The following is a 19,885-nucleotide window of genomic DNA, read 5'->3' as shown; positions in this document are numbered from 1 at the left end:
GTGTTAGCCACCAGCGCCTGGCACAATGTATTTTTTAAATGACCAAATGTATATCAAAATTGAGCAATTTACAGCTAAGATCCACATAGATGGACACTTTATTTATTTATTGGCAATACTGGGACTTGAAGTCAGGACCTCAGGCTTTCAAGGCAGGCTTGCTACCACTTAAGCCACTCCTCTAGCCCTGTATTCTTTTGTGTTGGGTTTTTTTCAAGATAAGGTCTCATGAACTATTCACCCAACCTGGCTTTGAACCAGGATCCTTCTGATCTCTGCCTCCCAAGTAGCTAGGATTACAGGCATGAGCCACCAGAGCCCTGCTTAGATGGACACTTTAAATGCCAGTTGATGTAGTCATAATATTATATTATTTCCTTTCCCTCGCTGGGCTATGCCGTCTCAATTGCTGTTGATTATGTAATTTTGGCTGTTACACTATGGGTCAGTCAACATTTATTGAGGAATTACAGAGGCAATAGTGTAGGAAACAGTTGAAGGTGTATTCAGTTCAACCTCTTTGAGGACCAGAAGAATGCCTGTGTTCCCATATGCTCCCACCTAACCCTTAGCTTTTGTCTTGTAAACACAGCAGCACGAGGGAGGAGCAGTCCTCAGACCAGGGCAGGCCTGAATTTAAATCCTGCTTTGCAGCTTACCATTGTCACTCAAGCTACTTAAAAACTCTGAGTGCTGGACTCCTCATCTGTAAAATGGAGATGAGAACGTCTACATTTCAGGGTTGTTGTAAGGCTTAACTCTGACTATTTACAGTGCTTGACACATCGTAAGTGCTAACTAAGTGCTCAAGCAATCTGACTTTCTTATTTTCCTTCCTGTTTATTTTTTAACCTTACTATCCTTTGGATGTTTTACCCAATGGGTTCTGTAAGCACCTCATAAATACTTTTTTGGGGTTTTGTTTCATCTGGTGGCACTGGGGTTTGAACTCAGGGCCTCATGCTTGCTAGGCAGGTGCTCTCCAAGGTAGCAGTGATTACAGGTGTGAGACATGGCTCTAGGGCCCATCTTATCCCCGAAGGTTTCTTGTGTCAGATTGTGAATGTATTTAAGTCACCTTTCATATATGATCTTCACATACATTTAGAGCATTGTATTTGTACAGCTCATCAGCTTATAATTTAAATACTTTCTATTCTAAAGTGAAGATAACTCAAATGGTAGAGCTTTGTCCTAGCAAGCATCAGCCCTGAAAAACCCACTACCACCAAAAAAAAAAAGGTGAACATTTGGAGTTGGGTAGGGGTACAGCTCAGTGGTAGAACACTTGCTTAGTATAGGCAAGGCCTTGGATTCAATCCCCAGCATCAGAAAAAAAAAAACAAAACACTAAATTTAATTTATTTTATTTTTTTAATTGTGGTACAGGGGCTTGAACTCATGGCCTATACTTTGAGCTACTCCATACCCCTTTTCTGTGTTGGGTATTTTTGAGATAGGGTCTCACAAACTATTTGTCTGCGCTGGCTTTGAGCCACGATCCTCTTGATCTCTGCCTCCTGAGTAGCTAGGATTACAGGTGTGAGCCACCAGTGCCTGACCTAAATTTTGTTTAAAAAGGGAAAATCAGATCTTGGAGGGGCTTCAGTGTGGCTCAAGTGGTAGAGCACCTACCTAGCAAATGCAAGGCCCTGAGTTCAAACCCAGGTACCACCAAAAAACAGAACATCATTAAGGTTGTGCTCTTGAGCAAATACAGCTTTGAAGACATGAGATGAGTTGTCTAATGCAATATTGAGTGTTTCCCCTAGTTTCCATCAGACTTAATGTTTCTAGCTAAAAGATACTTGAATTTATACACACATTCATGCCTGTCATTTCATCATACTTTGATATTTCAAAGATTTTCAGATGTCTAAAAGCTTAAGATATGCCATACAAAAGAGGGTACCAGGACTGATTAAGAGGACTTGAAGGAAGGAAGCCAGCAGAAGAAGGAGTAGTCATGCTGCAGTCTAGAGAGGAGGGTAAACAGTGTCCCTTTACCCAGGACCTACCGCTCACAGGGAAAGCTCTACATGTCTCAGCAAAAGCCTCACTGTGGCTCTATGGTCCTACTCCACCCAGTCCTCACCGCCAAATGCTCTCTGACTCCCTTTCTCACAGGCCCATGCCTTCCCTTCGAAGGTCACTTGAGTGGTTTGCTGGATGCAGGGAGCTTACCAGATGACCTTGAACTCCTTTCGGCCTCCTCCTGCTAATCTCTTAGGCTCTCTTCCCCAGACTTGAGTCACACCCTCAAAATCTCTGGCTGGTGCACACTTTGACAGCACACACACTAAACTGGAACAAACAGAAAAGACTAGCATGCATGGCCCCTGTGCCAGGATGACAAGCAAATTCATGAAGAGTTCCATATTTGAAAAAAAAAAAACAACAAAGCTCTCACTGACTTTGAGCAAGGTTTTCCTGGAGTCTGGACTAGAAGAGGAAGAAATAAGCCTGAGGCTTTATATCCACCATTCCATTTCATCATTTGTTTGTTTAGACAAGGACTGACTTTGAACTCACGATCCTCCTGCTTCAGCATTTAATCTTTACTACACATCAATGGAGGAAAATACTGTAACCCTCACTGTGCAGATAAGAGCACTGAGGCTCACAGAGCTTGTCTAACCTGTCAGGGCCATGGGTTTTGAGTAGAAGAGCTGGAATTCCAGCTCTGCCTGCCTGACACAAACCCTAGCATCACACCCTTGAAGCTGCCTACACCCAGGATATGGAGCCCAGGCTCAGGCTACTATTCTAGTCACTTCTTTTGCCTATCTCTGTACTTCTTCTGGGGTCTCAGAGCCCAGTACAATGGCACACTTGTACTTCTTCCTTTCCTTCCTGTCCCTGGGTAATTTTTTTCTTTCTTTTCCTTTTTTTTTTTTTTTGTGGTACTGGGGTTTGACTCAGGGCCTACTCCTTGAGCCACTCCACCACCTCTTTTTTGTGAAGATTTTTTCAAGATAGGTCTTGCAAACTATTTGCCCAGGCTGTCCTAGATCCTCGACCCTCCTGGTCTCTGCCTCCTGAGTAGCTTAAGATTACAGGTGTGAGCCACCAGAGCCTGGCTTCTCTAGGTAATTTCTGATGGAAAAGGTGGGTGGGGAAAAAGTAAGTTGAGGAAGATAGTGTATGGCTTCTTGGTGTAAAGCCAAGAAGCCTGTGCCTCAACACCCTGGGGCTTTTTCATTTTGCACCTCTGGGGAAAGTAAGATTCCTCCAGACATCTCAAGATCCAGATCCAAGCAACCATGAGGATTCTTCGCCACCTGATGTGAGCCCCAGTCCCACCTCTAAGGAACCACACTGGGAGGACATCTGCCTAAGTGGTCAGCCACCCTACATTGCTCACCAACTACTATAAAATGGAGAAGTTCTTAACACCAGGACAAGGAGGAGAATTCTGAAGTTCTGGAAGCTTCAAGGCCAAAGTCAAGGCCTTGAATTCTGAGAGGAAACTTCTGGAACTATATGGTAGTCTGCTCAGGTCATACATGGGGAAAGCAGGGAATAGGGGTGGAGAGAGAAAGCAAGCCTACCAAAGTGACCCTGGAAAGTCCCCTTTCCAGGGAGCTCCTGCCCTATTACAGAAGATGGCTTCCTGTTCAGGCCTGCCACAAGAGGACAAAAATGGTCAAAAATTCAATAGCTTCAAAACTAAAGGAGAATTCTAAGCCTGGCGTGGAAAGACAGGAGGCGCCAGCCCTTCAGGGAGCAAGGGGGGCAGTTTGGACAGGGGAGATGGGGATGTCTTCCCAGCAGCAATGTCTGAAAGCAAGCAGAGTCATTAGGGGCATTTCTCATGCCATCAGTCAGATGGCCCTTTACAAAGCTTGTCAAGGACATTTCCACAGGGGAACCAGGAACCCTGGTCCTCCCTCTAGAAGGCCAAACAGAGAGGTACAGGAGATTACTGTCCAATGAGTAAAGGCCCAGCACTCCAGGAGCTTCTGCAGTCCGGGCTTTGTCTAGACAGGAGTTAAGTGGGCTAGCTCCAAATATGTCTTTGGAAACATTGAGTTCAATTCAAGTTCTTAGATTAGCTTTTCCCAGGGCCCTCACGGTTTTTCCTACTTCTGCTTCAAAAATGTGTAGCCAGGTGCCTTTGGCTCACGCCTATAATCCTAGCTACTCAGGAGGCAAAGCTCAAGAGGATTGAGGTTCGAAGTCAGCCTGGGCAAATAGTTCATGAGATCCTATCTCAAAAAAAACCCATCACCGAATAGGACTGGAGAGTGGCTCAAGGTATAGACCCTGAGTTCAAACCCCAGTGCTGCAAACACAAACAAAGAAAAAGCATTTAAATACATACGTACAGCCTACATGCTGCATGCGAAGTTATGTTCTGAAGATCCATTTGTTTGGGCAAGCAGGGCTGGACCAGATGTCTGGAGAAAGCACACTCTCTGCAGCCTTTGAGGACAGACAGCCATGAGCAGAGAAATGTTGGGAAAGTGTCCTGAGAGACACTGTCCAGGTATTGTATCTCAGACAAACCTTATTTCCACTAATGAAAGAAATAGTTCTTCAAAAAATGAACAGTTCCAGGCTGACACTGGTGGTACACGCCTGTAAGCCTAGCTACTTGGAGGCTGAGATCGGGAGGATTGTGGTTCCAGGCCAACCCAGGCAAAGAGTTTACTAGAACCCCCATCTCCAAAATAACCAGAGCAGAATGGATTGGAGGTGTGGCTCAAGTGGTAGAGTGCCTGCTTTGAAAGCATGAAGCCCTGAGTTCAAATCTCAGACCCACCAGAAAAAAAAGATGGTTACCACAGGAAGGGTCAAAACATCCTGCAAAATGAACTTTCTCTGAGATCCTTTGCTACTGAAGGGAAATGTTCTGGCTAGACAGCATATCTCCTCCCAATTTTATCCAAAGAAGTAATAAATATTGGAATGGAAGAAGTTTAATTTTACAAATATCCAAGGATGAATATAACTCATCCATATATTCATTAGAACAAATGCTAGCTTGGCATCGTGGCACCTGCTTATAATCCCAGCACTTGGAAGGCTGAGACAGGAGGACTGCGAATTTGAGGGCAGCCTGGTCTACGTAGTGAGATCCTGTTACAAAAAAACAAGGACTGGGGATGGCGCTCCCCAGTGCCTAGTATGCACAAGACCCTGGGCTCGATTCCCAACACGGTGAGAAATAATGATAATAAGTCTTAACATTGACATAAATTGACAGCTAACACAATCAGGGCATCTTCATTGCTTTCTGCCACTCCAAGGCCACCAAAGTGGTTGTCCAAAAACACCACTGTAAATCCTCGAGTAGAACTCTCAGTGCCTCCCTACCCTCAATGGCCTACAGAAAACAAAGCCACGCTGTTTGGCATGGCAGCCTAAGCTTTACCTCTTCTTCTTACCAAAGCTGCAGCAGGGCTGCCCTTTCCTCCCTAACCCTGGAAATGCTCCTCCCTGTTTCTAGAACTGCCCTTTCTCTTTATCTGCCACCGAATGCTCAGCCCTCAGGATTCTGTTCAAATATTTTCTCTTTCCCAGAGAGAATACTTTCTCTGTCTCCTTCTCAATCATGTGAATTATTCTCTCCCTTCAGCCCCACTTAATTTAGTGTCTGTGCCTCACAGTGCACCTACTGAAATGCCTACCACACTAGGATCTTAGAAACCAGGAGCGTGGGATTGGCTGATGGAAACTTCCAGAACTTTCCAGAACCTAGCACTGCATAGTACTGTTTAAGCATCATTTTGCTGTAAGATACCAACTCTCAGGATGTTTGTGAAGTTGGTGTCATATGAGGAAGAGGCCTAGCAAGCTGCCTATCACGTGGGACCTGTGCTTGAGTACAATTAGTGTCAGGCATTTGTTAAGTGAATGTTCAACACACTTTCTCCAGTGGTACTCACTTGGTCATGCAATAGTACACTTGATTAATTTTGTGCAAAGCAGAAAAGAAGGCAGTTTGGGGGCAGAGCTGTGGAATGAGTTCTGGAATGCTGGGCCCTGTTGGTGACTCCCTCAGCCAGGCTACAGCTCATCTGCCACAAATCAGTCACTGAGGATTAATCACAGGCCAGCTCACAAGGCAATCAGGTCCAGGAGAATCAGCTGATAACATTCTTGGAGTTTTGTCAAAAGCACTGAGCACTCGCCGTGAGGCAAGGACAAAATAAATCGGCATTTTCCTGGCTCATGAAAGGAAACCTGTACACTCAGTTAGGTGTGGGCAGCAGAGACACATAGGCACCATGACACGAGCTGGAGTTTGGTGAATGTTGCAGCAGAAGTTCCTAAAAGTCCATCCACAAGGAAGGAAGTCCATCCTGCAAGGAAGAGACCAGGGATGACATGGAGGGGATGGGCGGCAGGGCTTTTCCTGGGCCACATTTTCTCCAGGGATTATTAACCCAATTTACAGATGTGCATGCTGTGTACAGCTCAGAGGGCTGAGTCACTTGGCCGAATCCACTGCCAGTACACTAGGCTTCCAGTGCTGGCCTTTCAACTCTGGTTACACCAGCTTAATCCTCAAGGGATGGCCTCAGGGAGGTGGTGAGGCCAAGCAGGGAGGACGAGGGCCGAATATCCAGGCAGAGGGTCTGTGTGGACAAACATCCAGATAGAAAAGTTCAAAAGTGGGGTGTGGGGCGCGTACATGTGCCATGTGCGTGTGATGGGGATGGGGATGGGGACGAGGAGATCATGGCTGGAAAAAACGCTGACAGCCTAGGGCCAGTGTACACCTCCTCCTTGCTATCCATGGACATTGGCTTCAGGACCCCCAAGGATTTCAAAATGTGCACAGCTCAAGACCCTGATATAAAATGGTGTCGAATCTGTACATAACCTGCACACATCCTCCTGTATACGTGAAATCACCTCTAGATGACTTACAGGACCTGATACAACATAAATGCTGTGCTCACAGTTGTTCTAAGGAATTGTTCAGGGAATAATGACCAGGAAAAAGCCTGCACATGTTCAGTGCAGATGCAGTTTTTTCTGGATATTTTCAATCCATGGTTGGTTGAATCAGGAGCTGCAGAACCCTTGAATCTAGACTTTCGGTCCTAAGAGAACATTGATTTTAAAAAAAGTGATAATGATACTTTAATTATATACTTATTTTTGATTACTATAGTGCCATTTTTTTCCACAATGAGATAATTATACCTCAATGTCAAGTAACAATTGTATACATTTAAAGGGTGCAAGTGACGTTTTGTTGTATGCATACATCGTGATATGATCACCACAAGGAAGCTAACTAAGGTATTCACGCCACACATAGTTTTTGGTTTTTGTTTTGTGGTGAGAACATTTAAGATTTACTCTCCTAGCAGATTTCAAGGATGCACTATGATTTGTGATTTTTTTTTTTTGTCATAACTGGAGTTTGAACTCAGGGCCTCACGCTTGCTAAGCAGGCACTACCACTTGAGCCACTCTGCCAGCCACAATATAGTGACTTTCTTATACCACTTTCAAGGTATCTCATATCTGTGGTGTCAAATGTGTGTTGGCATTCTCCCCATTTTGTGAATTGGGGATGTAAGATAAGTAATTGTTTCAGCAACTTGTGCAAAGTCAGCACACAAGAGGCCCAGTAGCTGGTCCCTACCATCTACTGCTCTGCAGACAAAACTCAAAATGAAATGAACACTGAGCCTTTGTTTTCTCATCTGTACAATGGAGGTGCTATCGACAGGATGGACTCAGAGAGCTTTTGCAAGTTTACAAGCTAGCACACCTAGGATCTACAAATGCAGAGATAAGCAATATTTCCTGTAACGTAAGAAATCTCAGGGCCCTTAGGGTTAGGCTTGTAAAGTTCAAAGACTACCTGAAGAGAGAAATCTACAAGTCAAAGAGGCCCTGCCCGTGGGCTGGGCGCCCTACAGAGGAAACTGCTACCTTTGCACATCTGACCCTCTCACAGGGACTTTTGCTGCTGAGGGGGCTTACTGGGCTCTTACTGGTAAAGCCAGTAAAGTCTTGTCAAACAGGAAGCAGGTCTTTAAGGCAACAGGGTTCCTGTGACTTCAATGCACTATGGTCTTATTAGTTAGAGTCACCATGCTGGAGATTACAAGATGCACAGTTGGCACCGACTTACAGGAAGTATTTGACTGGAGCTGGAAGGCTCCATGGGCTGTGTTGTCTGTGGTCTGCAGTGATTTTGGTGTGTAAGCACCGCTCACTCATTTATTTACACTTTTGCCTATGGAGAGAGAAACCAAGGCATAGTCCAGATGCTTCTGGGGCACAACTGCAGTCTGCATGGGGTGACAAAAAGTAAGGGGAGAACAAATGTCACGCAAGATTGCCACTTAGACACTGAACTCCCAGTGACTTATTTATGAGCTCAGTATGGGTTGCTTGAGCTGATAAGCGCTGGTCATTAAAGGAAGGAAAAGTCACCTTTGTGTATATAAAATATACAAGATTCATAGTCCGGAAAGACTGGACAGGAAAGCATTAGGTAAATAGAGGATATCCCTTCAAGTAGAATGTGAAAATGAAGTTACTACAAGAAAAGAGAAGGTAGGTGTTTCTTTTCATGGGAAGAAGTGCTGGGGTTTGAACTCAGGACCTTAAAATTGCAAAGCAAGCACTCTACCTCTTGAATTATGCCCAGCTCTTCATTAGTTATTAATTGTTTTTCAGATAGGGTAGAGCTTTTGCTCTTGACCTCAGACTTCTAGCTACATCTTCTATGTAGCTTGGATCACAGGCATGTGGTCCATGCCCTGCTTGTGGGTGGAGATGGGATCTTACTAACTTTTTGCCTGGGCTGATCTTCACTGCCCTAGTAGCTGGAATTACAAACAGGAGCCATGGTGCCCATCTAGGTGTTTCTGAGTCAAATGTTGAGAAAATGAAGGACTCCTTAATTTAAAAATCAAGGTTAACTGGCTTTTGGCCTTTTGAGGTTCAACTCCAAGAAGGTAAGGCAAAGAAATTCTTGTTCCCCCTTTTTGTGTGCCCTGCCTGACCCCAGTCCCAGAGGGGAGGACAGTTTGGGAAGCTGACTGGATGGAGATCAGGCTCTTGGATCTGCCTCTCTAGCTCAATGAGAATGGGCAAATTACCCGACTCGCCACATCTCTCTTTAACTGCAAAATATGGGCAATAATGAGACTTGTCTACTATGACAGGAAACGAGAACTGCTGTGCAGTTATCTGAGGGCCAACCTGCAAGGAGTGTCCCATACAGGGCCATTCCCATTGTCAGTACACCCTACACCACTGGCTTCCCAGAACTTTGCAATTATCCCATCGAAGTGCCAAGAAAATGTCCCAATACCCTCAAAGAAATCAGTTTAATTTTAAAGTTGATATCACAGTTTGGAGCACTTTAGTAGGTGAGGGTGGGGTTGGGGCTAGACCATTTCCTGGAAATTCTGCCATGACTTAAGTTTTCTTTCTTTCTTTCCTTTCTTTTTTCTTTCTAAAAGTTTATTTTTAAAATTTTTAAACAATTTTATTAGCATATATTAGTTGTACAAGGGGGTTTCATTGTGACGTTCATGACTAACGTAATTCTCAAACTGTCTTAGCCCATGGTGATGGCTTCCCTTCCTTTCTCACTCCATCCCTTGGTTTCTAGCCTTATTTTATTATTATTATTATCATTATTTGGTGGAACTGGGATTTGTTTTTGTTTGTTTCTTTTATGGGCCTGACATTTGCATGCTTGCAAAGCAGGCAGTCTTCTGCTTGAGCCACACCTCCACTCCATTTTGCTCTGGTTATTTTGGAGATGGGGACTTGCCTGGGCTAACCTCGAACCATGATCCTCTCTATCTCAGCAGGTGTGAGCCACCTGAGCTAGTTGCTTTCTAGACCAGGGTCTTCCCCTTTCTGTTCCTCTTGAGCTACTAGGAAACCATCCTCTACCTCCTATTCCCTACTTCCCCTGGGAAGATTCCGGTCTGATAAGCCATCTCCATTGGCAGTCAGGTTTTGCATATCAGGACCCACCCTCCTCCTCAGAATATTCAGTTTATAATCCACAGGCTGACCTGTCCTCATTCAGTCACAATGCTAGGTTCCTGGACAATGATGTCTTGTGACAAACATTCTTCCCTCAGGCTAGCTTAGAAAAGATTTTCTCTGGAAGAAAATAGAGCAGAAAAGGGTCTTATCTTTGCAGAATTTTCTATCACACAGGATAAAATGTAGACAATTTACATCTAGCAAGTACCGGATCTACTAGTTCCCCATCTGTGGGTCCAACCAATCACAGATTTAAAAACATGTCCAGACTTGTTCTTCTTGTCATGATTCCCAAACAACTCAGGAGAACATGGTATCAGGTATTTTAAGTCATCTAGAGACTTAAAGTATACAAGTGTAGGTTATAAGCAAATGCTATGCCATTTTATATAAGTAACTTGAGTATCCCTAAGTTTTGATATCCAAGGAACAAGTCCATGGGTGACTGTGTACTCTTAGAAGATCCTGTCAGTGTCCCCTGCTGTCACTGAGCTGACAAGTTGGTCACAGAACCCTTGATTTTCTTTTTTTGTGGGTCTGGGGTTTGAACTCAGGGCCTTCGCCTTGAGCCACTCCACCAGCTCTTTTTTGTGAAAGATGTATTTGAGATAGGGTCTCTGGAACTATTTGCCCAGACTGGCTTCGAACCTCAATCCTCCTGATCACTGCCTCCTGCGTAACTAGGATTACAGATGTGAGCCACCAGCACCAGGCGCCTTTTTTTGAGCCTCTCACTGGTGTCTTCTACAGTTTGATTTTAGTGACTGCTGTAAAACTCCTCTCACAGGAGTCACCAGAAGTCAGGGCATCGCAGTCCTTCCCTTCATCTCATATCCCACAATCTCTCAGCACTCCTCACCCCTCCGTGTCACTGCGCCCATCCAAGCCTCCACCATCTCCCACCTGGTTTACTGCCACCCTAAAGGGGTACTTTTAAATAAGTCAGATGTCATTGTCTACAGAAAAGCCTCCAACAGTTCCCAGCTCATTCTGAGAAGGGGATGCAGCCCCTCTAAGGCGTAGAAGGCACAATTCAGTGTCCATGTGCTCTTCTCCTCTCCCGTCCTCCCCTGGCTCAGTGTTTCTGCAGCCACATTGGTCTTCTCAGACATGCTAAGCACAGACCTTCCTCAGGGCCTTGGCACAGGATGGTTCTCCTCCCAGGTAGTCACTTTACTACTTCCTCGTCTTCTTCAGCAGTTTTTCATCTGCTTAACAAGGCCTTAGCCACTGGCCTATCTAAAACTGCACCCCTGTTCTCAAAATTTCTATATCCGTTTCTTGATTAATTTTTCTCCATATAGTATGTCATCATTTAACCACTATGTAAATGAACACTTCTTTTGTTGATTTTATTTTTTATTTTGATTTTTGAGACAGGGCCAGGTTGGCCTCGAACTCCCAACCCTCCTACCTCCCCCTCTTGAGTGTGGTTATAGGTTCAGCTTTCTTTTGATTTTATAGCTCACCTCACACACCTTATTAGAATGTGCTCCATGGGGGCAGGGTTTTGTCTGCTTTTTCCAGGATGTCCAGTGTTTAAAACAATGCCCTGCATTCAGTAGGTGCCTTGATCATCACGTGAATACCTTCATGCGGTGACATTCGTGTGAGTGAAAATGAGAGTCAGACAAAACTGCTCTTGAGCTGGACGCTGGTGGCTCACTACTGTAATCCTAGCTTCTTGGGAGGCAGAGATCAGGAGGATCACAGTTCAAAGCCAGCCCAGGATAGTTCTCAAGACCCTATCTCAAAAATTCCCAAAACAACACGGGGTTGGCAGAGTGGCTGAAGTAGTAGAGGGCTTGCCTAGCAATTGCCAGGCCTTGAGTTCAGACCCAGTACTGCCAAAATAAGAAAAAAAAATGTGTCTATCTATTTAATATATATATATTTATTTTCATATACATGTGTATATATACACACACATATACAATTTTTTTCTTGGTGGAACTGTGATTTGAACTCAAGGCATCGCACTTACAAACCAGGTACTCCATTTGAACCATACCTCCAGTCAAAAAATAAGTAAAATGAATAAGAGAATCAATAACTGCTAGATGCATTTGGCATGAGTTTGTCATTATTATCTCAGGTGTTCTAATACTGAAAGTAAACAGTCTTCAGCCTCAAAGTGGAAGAAAAGGACACAGAATCCTCCAAAACTCACTACTGAATACAAAAGTGGCTACAGCCTGGAAATCTGTTGGCTTTCTCATTAGACACTGCTCATTTTCATTATGGTGAAGTAATAACTTCCTCAGAGAGGCAGAAAAAAGGGTACGACAGGAAGTAGAAAACTATTTTTCTAGCCACAGTAGATTACAAAATAGACTCCCTACATTAATCCAGTGTTTTCTTCCAATGGGGTAACCTCAAGTACACGACTCAAGATAAACAGAGCTGTGCTCCATTACCTCTCTGAAGGGATGTTGTTTATTTTGTCACACTTACTAGACTTGAAAGGTGTCCTTTAGTTCTCAAATTCGCAGCAGCATCATGTTTATTTCTGGGTTGCTGAGTGCTTTGACAAATAATAAAAGGCTGATCTCTCACTCTTAAGAGTAGGGTGTAGGGATCAAGGCGACTCGAGGGACAGAGTGCTGCATAGATGTGGTAGGACCATTTTCTTTTGGCTTTCTCTTCTTTTTTTTGAGACACAGTCTTGCTGTGGAGCCCAGGCTGACCTCGAATTCACAATTGCCTTCCTCAGCCTCCTGTGTGCTGGGATTACAGGCATGTACCACCACACCCAGTGTGTTAAAACAGCTTTCTCTGGTGGGTTAAGGCCAGCAGGTGAAGCGATCCACCTGGTCAGGCTGTCTGGAGACTTCCTTGGGCCTCTAAAGAGAGTAGCAACACTGTCTATGACTTAGAGCCGTGTGCTGACCTTGACATTTCTGTGACAGAAGCACGGAGAAACAGCCCTAACACCTAACCCCTTCCCCAGCCTCACCCTTCAGCCCCTCCCCACTCCTGATTCTGAAAAAAGTCTGAGAAACACAGTGGCAAGGACCAGTGCGGGCTGATGACCATCCTTGCTGCCTGGTAGGCTAGCACACGCTCACACAGTTCTTGGCTCTGGAACCTTGCATCACCACTTCTGAGTTGTAAAGGGAGTCAGGGAATCACTAGGCAGGAAAGACTTCTCCATCTTTCATCCTTTATTATCCTGGTATCAAAAATATCAAAGTCATTGTAACACCAAATAAAAGTAAAACTGGGCCGGGTGCCAGTGGCTCACGCCTGTGATCCTAGCTACTCAGGAGGCAGAGATCAGTAGGATCATGGTTCAAAGCCAGTCTGGGCAAATAGTTCCTGAGACCCTATCTCAAAAAAACCCATCACAAAAATAGGGCTGGCAAAGGGGCTCAAGGTGAAGGCCTTGAGTTCAAGCCCCAGTACCACAAAAAAAAAAAAAAAAAGTAAAACTGGTTTCTGGTACTGATAGTTTAACAATCCCCTCTCCCCCACCACCTTTTTTTTTTTTTAAGGCTCTGTTAAGGCTCACACCTATAATCCTATCTCAGGAGGCAGAGATCAGGAGGATCATGGTTTGAAGCCAACCCTGGGGAAACAGTTCTCAAGAGCCTATCTCAAAAATACCCAACATGAATAGGACTGGTGGAGTGGCTCGAGTGGCAGAGCACCTGCCTAGTAAGCATGAGGTCTTGAGTTTGTATTTCAAAAAAAAGGGAGAAAAAGTAATTCTACAAGCTCTATCCCCATTCCACTATCATTTCTAATAAATTTCCTTCTCAAAAGATTTAGTCTAGGACCAGGTCAGTATTCCGCACCCCCACCCCCACCCCCCGCCATCCTCTACCTCACACTGCATACTCACTGCCATTGTTAAGTTTTCTCAATCTAGTGCTCACTCAAAACTGGCCTTTCTGGACCACCAATGGCTAAGATCAGGTCCCCAGGAAAGCCATGCCCCCAGGAAAATAGCGATGAGCCAGCGTCCCTACCCAAAAGATAGCCAGTGTGCTCCCAGAAAGGATCCCCCTCTATCTTGGGATAAGGGCAGCTTTCTCCTCAAGAGTCCACTCGTTCATGGAGACCCAGCAGCTCTTGCTGGTCTGCCCACTTCCTACCTCAGATTTCCTGAGGGAAGTATGGCCCAGGAGGGAGTGCTATTCCTTTGAAGTTGGGACCATAACAAGGTGAAAACCAAAGTTGGGAAAAGACAGTCATTGAGTCTTCCAAGAAAGGACAAGGTCTTTGCATTTCACCTGAAAGAAAAGGTTACCTGGGAGAAGGTGGACACTAAAAAAATGAGTTCTCAGGTGGCTCAGTAATATAAATCTGTAATTCCAGCACTTGAGAGGTGGCGGCAAGAGGATGGCAAGTTGGAGGGCAGCCTGATCTACATAAATGAGACCCCATCTCAAAAAACCTAAAAAAAAAAAAAGAATAGGCATTCCTCATTAGTGCCTGGGAAGGCTCTCATCCAGTCCACAGTGAGAGATTCTTCCTGCTGAAAACAACTCTGAAGGCTGATGGAAGGTTACTGGAAAATTCCCGACTACCACGACTTGAGGAATTGCATCAGGCAGCCTTTCTCATTTCCCCTTTTGTTTTTCGACCTTTCTGCGGTCCATCGTGTGCGTGTGTTCGGGGGAGGTGCACCACGGTGTGCTGTGAAGAATGTAAGGACCATCAGTTGACTTGTAGATCCACAGGGGATGGAGTGCAGGCAGCTGCAGCCTCAGTGTCCTCAGCTGTGAAATGGACACAGTGGACTGGAAGAGCTCCCAGATCCTTGCTGGCTTCTAGGCTTTGTGACTCTGTGAAAGCAGTTACTTCCCGTGCAGTGGGGCCACCAGCATGATAGCTGGTGGCCTCCTAAATGTAAACGTTCTCCTCTACCTGTGGTCACTATGCCAGCCCTGCAGGAGTCCATGAAGGGCCCACCCAGAAATCCCCCCAAAGCAGGGAGCATTCAGAACTAGGGGTAAGGATGCTGTGAGGTCAGCACAGTATCGCCCCTGGTTTACTGATTACAGAATCCCTGAGATTGGTTCTTCTGTATCTCACAGTTCCATCACTTAATCACACTCTTAAACAAACAAACAAACTACCAAGTTCAAGTTCTCGCCCCAAAACTGAATGTGAGAGGAGGTTGTGGGTCAGTCATAAGAACAAAGGACATCCCCCCCTGCCCCCCCACCCCGCCCCAAGAAAATACAGACGGGATTATTCTTTTTCAGAGGTGCAATAATGCCATACTTTCCTTACCCTGGACAGGCAATTTCATCAGGGCTTACTGTGAGGGGAACAAGATGTCACTGTTTTGACTTAATTGGCATAATATCTCCTCTTCCTCCAAATGACGACTCTGCCTAAAATGAAATCCCTTTACACATTGTACCCTTCTGCTGGCAAATGCGCAGACCCTTCACAAGTGTCCGAGCAAGGGTTCTTGCCTTGCCCCAGCCCTGCCTCCCTGCTTCCCACGGTCGCCCTGGGAGGAGGGGCTCTTTCTGGCCCTGATATCTGTACCCCTCCCCTGCATGAGGCATGGGTACCAGACTGGCCCACAGAGGATGCAATCCTAACAGTCCCAGACAAAGTCAGAATCTGAAAACTAGATGGACATCCCCTGAGCACTACAACTGCAGTCTGGGGACTTGGGGGCAGGGCCCACTGGAGGGGAATCCTGTAAAGAAATGCCTGACCTTTTTGTCCCTTGATCGGAAGAAAGGGAAGAGTTAAGCAATTTGCAAAGAACACTGCTGGCCAGAGCTTGCACGACCTGATTGATCTATCTCTGCAGTCCCTTTTCCTTATTGTCCTTGCCAGACACCGGCCAGCTGTCCCCTCAGCCAACAAAGTGGGGTTGGCTCCACCAGGGCAGGGCTGGGCGGGTGGCCACTGCTCTTATCTCTACCACCTTCTGGCTAAGAGAACGTGAAGGCAGGCTGCAGAGATGTGGTAGCTGCCTGCCGGCCCTGCTGGAAGTCTTATTCCCAGAGGAATTTAAAAGAGAGAAACTTAGAGGGCAATGGGGGTGTGTGTGTAGGTTTATGTAATCTCCAAAGGAGAACAATGGAAAGACAGAATGTCAATCGGACAGATAGCAGAAGATACTTACATTCAGAGCCACATTTTGTTCCCTGCCCAATTCTGAGCTTTCCTGATTGCTGAATCTTAGGGTTAATGTCCCTCCCACCCCACCCATCCCCAAACCACCCATCTTATTGAAGAAGACTTAGATGTCAGGTTAGAACTTCAACCCAATAACAAGTTAATTCCAAAAGGCCAAGTTAAGCATCCTGGGGAGATCAGTACTCTTTTTCTATTATTTTACTTCTCCTCCATTCCATAAGAAAGGGCTGACCTCCTTTTTTTTTGGTGGTACTGGGGCTTGAAATCAGGGTGTACACCTTAAGCCACTCCACCAGCTCTTTTTGTGAAAGGTGTTTTTTAAGATAGGGTCTCATGAACTGTTTGCCCAGGATGGCTTCGAACAGCAATCCTCTTGCCTCCTGAGTAGCTAGGATTTCAGTTGTTAGCCCTGGCGCCTGGCCTGACCTCCTTATTAGGATTTTCTGTAAGAAGCTCCTCAACCCCTCTTGCTCCATCATGACTGCACTTCAGCACACGTCTCCATGGCCCACTCCTGGTGTGCCATGACACTCAAAGAGAACGCAGAACTCTGGATCAGACTGCTATCTCCAACACAATTACTCCAAGGGGACCCCAGCCTTCAGTGTCAAAGAATGAGGTTCATGAGTGTGTTCTTGTGATGCTTGGTTTAGAGTTAAATGGAACTACATCTTAGTTGTGAAACATGGGCTGGGGGAGTGGCTCAAGTGGTAGAGAGTCTGCCTAGCAAGCATGAGGCTCTGAGTTCAAACCCCAGTACCAAAAAACAATAATTAAAAAAAAACCCAAGTTGTGAAACACAGGCTTAGCGAACCATGCTGCTCATGGAGTCTTCTGTTAGCAAACGGGTGGTGGGGAAGAGGGCAGGAGGACAGAGAGGGGACCCCAACACAGCCCCACTACGAAAAGCATTCATCCCCACACCAAACACACCTCCAAGGTGAGAGGACCAACAGGGAAGCATTGGGCCTCCTTGTCTTTGACGGGTACCATGAGCCCTCTACAAACCATGCCTCCTGGCTCAGAGAAGCAGGCCATGACCTGCCTGACCAGGGGCTTCCATTCTGCAGACTAAGGGCAGAAATGAAGAGTTTGCCTTCCAAGCCACACAGCAAAGTTTACCCCCATTTTGAAAGTTAACTTCACAGCCCTGCCTATAAAAGGTATGAAATATTTTTCCAAAACAACCACTAAAAAAAAAAAAAGAAAGAAAGAAAGCAATCCCAATAGCAAAATAGGGACCATAATGCCACCTGATAACAGAAAAGTGAACAGTGATGAAGTCCCCAGGTCATACAGCTGCTTGTTCTCTCTGGAATTGTGTGGTCCAGTCCTAGGACTGTGACGAGATCAGGCTGAGACTGCCAATGGCCTAATGAACCCTGCCATTTGAGGTAACTGAAGACAGCTGTTACCTACCAGAGACAAAGGTGCACCTGGATTCTTTTCTAGGTAGGCACGCTACCACTTGAGCCACTTTGCCAGATCTGGATTCTTTTCTAAAGCTGAGACATTCATATGTGTGCATCTTTTTACGGCCACTTTTCTGCCATCAAACAATTTCATTGCTCCAGTAATAGTAGTAGTAAAGGTCAAGCATCTCTAATTTCAAAATCCAAAATGCTACAAAACCTAACATTTTTTGATCACTGGCATGATGTCATGAGTGGAAAATTCCACATTATGAGGTTTTGTACCATTCACAAAAGCATTTGTTTCTTATTATTTTATTTTGTTTTTGAGACAGAGTCTATGGGTCTATGGAGCCCAAGGTAGCCTTGAACTTGTTTCCTCCTACCTCAGCCTCCGAAGTACTGGGATTATAGGCATGAACCACCCAGCTACAAAATTATTTAAAATATTATATATATTGTATAAAATTACCTTTGAGATGTGTGTACAAGGTGTATGTGAAACATAAATGAATTTTGACCCAAAGGTCCTTTCTCCAAGATTATGTATATGCAAATCATTATGCATATGCAAATATCCTGAAATTTGTAAAAGTCCAAAATCTGAAACACTTCTGATCCCAAACATTCTGGATAAAGGATGTTTGATCTGTACTTACAAATTTCATTTTAGGAAACAAATATTATGGACCACACTTTCCTTCTTTCCCTTTTGTCTTTTCCTCACAGTACATTTTTTCCATTTCTGCTAATTCTTTTTGTAAGCTCTGGCCTTCCTGCTTCCCTGCAGAGTGCAGCCACACTTGGTTCTCCTTTTTCTTTTCCTTATAACAGGGATGTTTTAGTTCCCTTTGCAAGACCCAGAACTACTGCTGACCTCTTTCATCATGAGGTTAAAGCTTTAATTTCCTCAAACTGTCTTCTAGGTGTAGGTTTTCAGAAATTTTCCTTAAATCGAAGAAAATTGAGTTACTAATCCTGGACACACTATTCCTGGCATTTATGTGTTGTTTATAAAAAAAAAGAAAGAAAGAAAGAAAAGAGAAGGAGCTTGTATAAAAGGATATGCAATCTCTAAGCACAGATGGAAGATTAGCTGATATTTCTCTTCTGCAGTTCATTGAGAATTTTAACATCTTGCTTCCAAAAAAAAAGTGTGCCCAAGAAAGATTAGCAGTAAATTGTCAAATACTTCTGATGTCCTGTTAGTTAGCAAGTTGCATAATTAGTCAATTTCAGGAGTTTATAGCCAACATTTGTTACTTTGGTTCTTTATAAAGAGAAATGGAGAAGGAAGAGGAGAAGAAGAAGGAGAAGGAGGAAGAGGAGGAGGAGGAGGAGAAGAATTGAGTCTGCAGTTCTGGGCTCCCCTCTCAGTTTGATGAGCCACAGTAGGTAATTCATTTTCTTAGTGAGGTCTTTGTTTCTTCATGCAAAAATGGATCTTCTTCTTCCTACCTACCCACAACTCAAGGTCATTGTAAGATCAGTGGAAGAATGCTAGCAAGGAGACACGGGGACCATTCATTTATTCACCCATTCAGCATCTCTGGTGAACCTTGCTTTAAACAGGGATAAGGCATAGCGGTCCTGGAACCTTGGACAGCCTTGCTGAGTCACCCAATGGACACCAATCAGGTCAGAAAATATACACAAGGACACGTTCAGAGGAGGACAGAGGTGACTCTCTCAAATGACCCAGGTATAAAGGCAAAAGTTCTGTGTGTGAGCAAAGGTCCTAGTTTTAAATCCTCTGAACTGTCGTCTCATGACTGCACTTACCATTGTCAAAGACTATCAAATAAAGAAGGATTATTATCTGTTTTGAATTGGGAAGACATGGGCAGAATGGCTTTTCTGATCTGTTGTGAGTCCAGGCAGACACCTTTGTGAGCAAACTGAATTTATAACAATTGCCACGGAATCATGCCAGAGCCTTTTTATAGCTCCAGCCTATAAAAATGTATGGAAGATCAAACTGTGCTTCAGAGGAAGAGTTGTGATAAGAGATCACGTAAAGTTGCAAGAGAGACCCGTGGAAAGTTCTTTTGCACATACTCATGGGATTCTTTACTTTGCTATTTAAAAGGCAATCAACTCTTTAATCATCTCAACTGGTGAATTTAAAAATAAACATAAAGCTGGTCATGCCTGTAATCCTAGCACTAGGGAGTAAGAGGATTGAGAGTTCAATACCAGGCTAGGCTACATAGTGAGACCCTATCTTACAAAACAAACAAAAACAAGAAAGAATTCTAATTCATTGACTCTCTCGCATACTAATTAGGCATATGTGTACTGGATACCTTACAATATGTTCAAAGAAAGCCTCAATACAGCCCCTGTACTAGGGCCTGTCTGAAAGGTGGATCGATTCG

At 44.6% G+C, this 19,885-nt stretch overlaps 1 non-coding gene across 1 annotated transcript; it reads left to right on the top strand.

The window, feature by feature from the left end:
- The first annotated feature begins 2,275 nt into the window (after positions 1-2,275).
- On the top strand, positions 2,276-2,384 carry LOC141422871 (U6 spliceosomal RNA). Its single transcript, XR_012447577.1, has one exon. It is a non-coding gene; the product is annotated as a U6 spliceosomal RNA (small nuclear RNA).
- Positions 2,385-19,885: the final 17,501 nt, after the last annotated feature.

Source organism: Castor canadensis, chromosome 4 (assembly GCF_047511655.1).
Source record: "Castor canadensis chromosome 4, mCasCan1.hap1v2, whole genome shotgun sequence".
In the NCBI taxonomy this organism is placed as follows: domain Eukaryota; kingdom Metazoa; phylum Chordata; class Mammalia; order Rodentia; family Castoridae; genus Castor; species Castor canadensis.
Note: the sequence above shows the minus strand (reverse complement) of the source record. Positions and strands in the feature narration are given on the sequence as shown.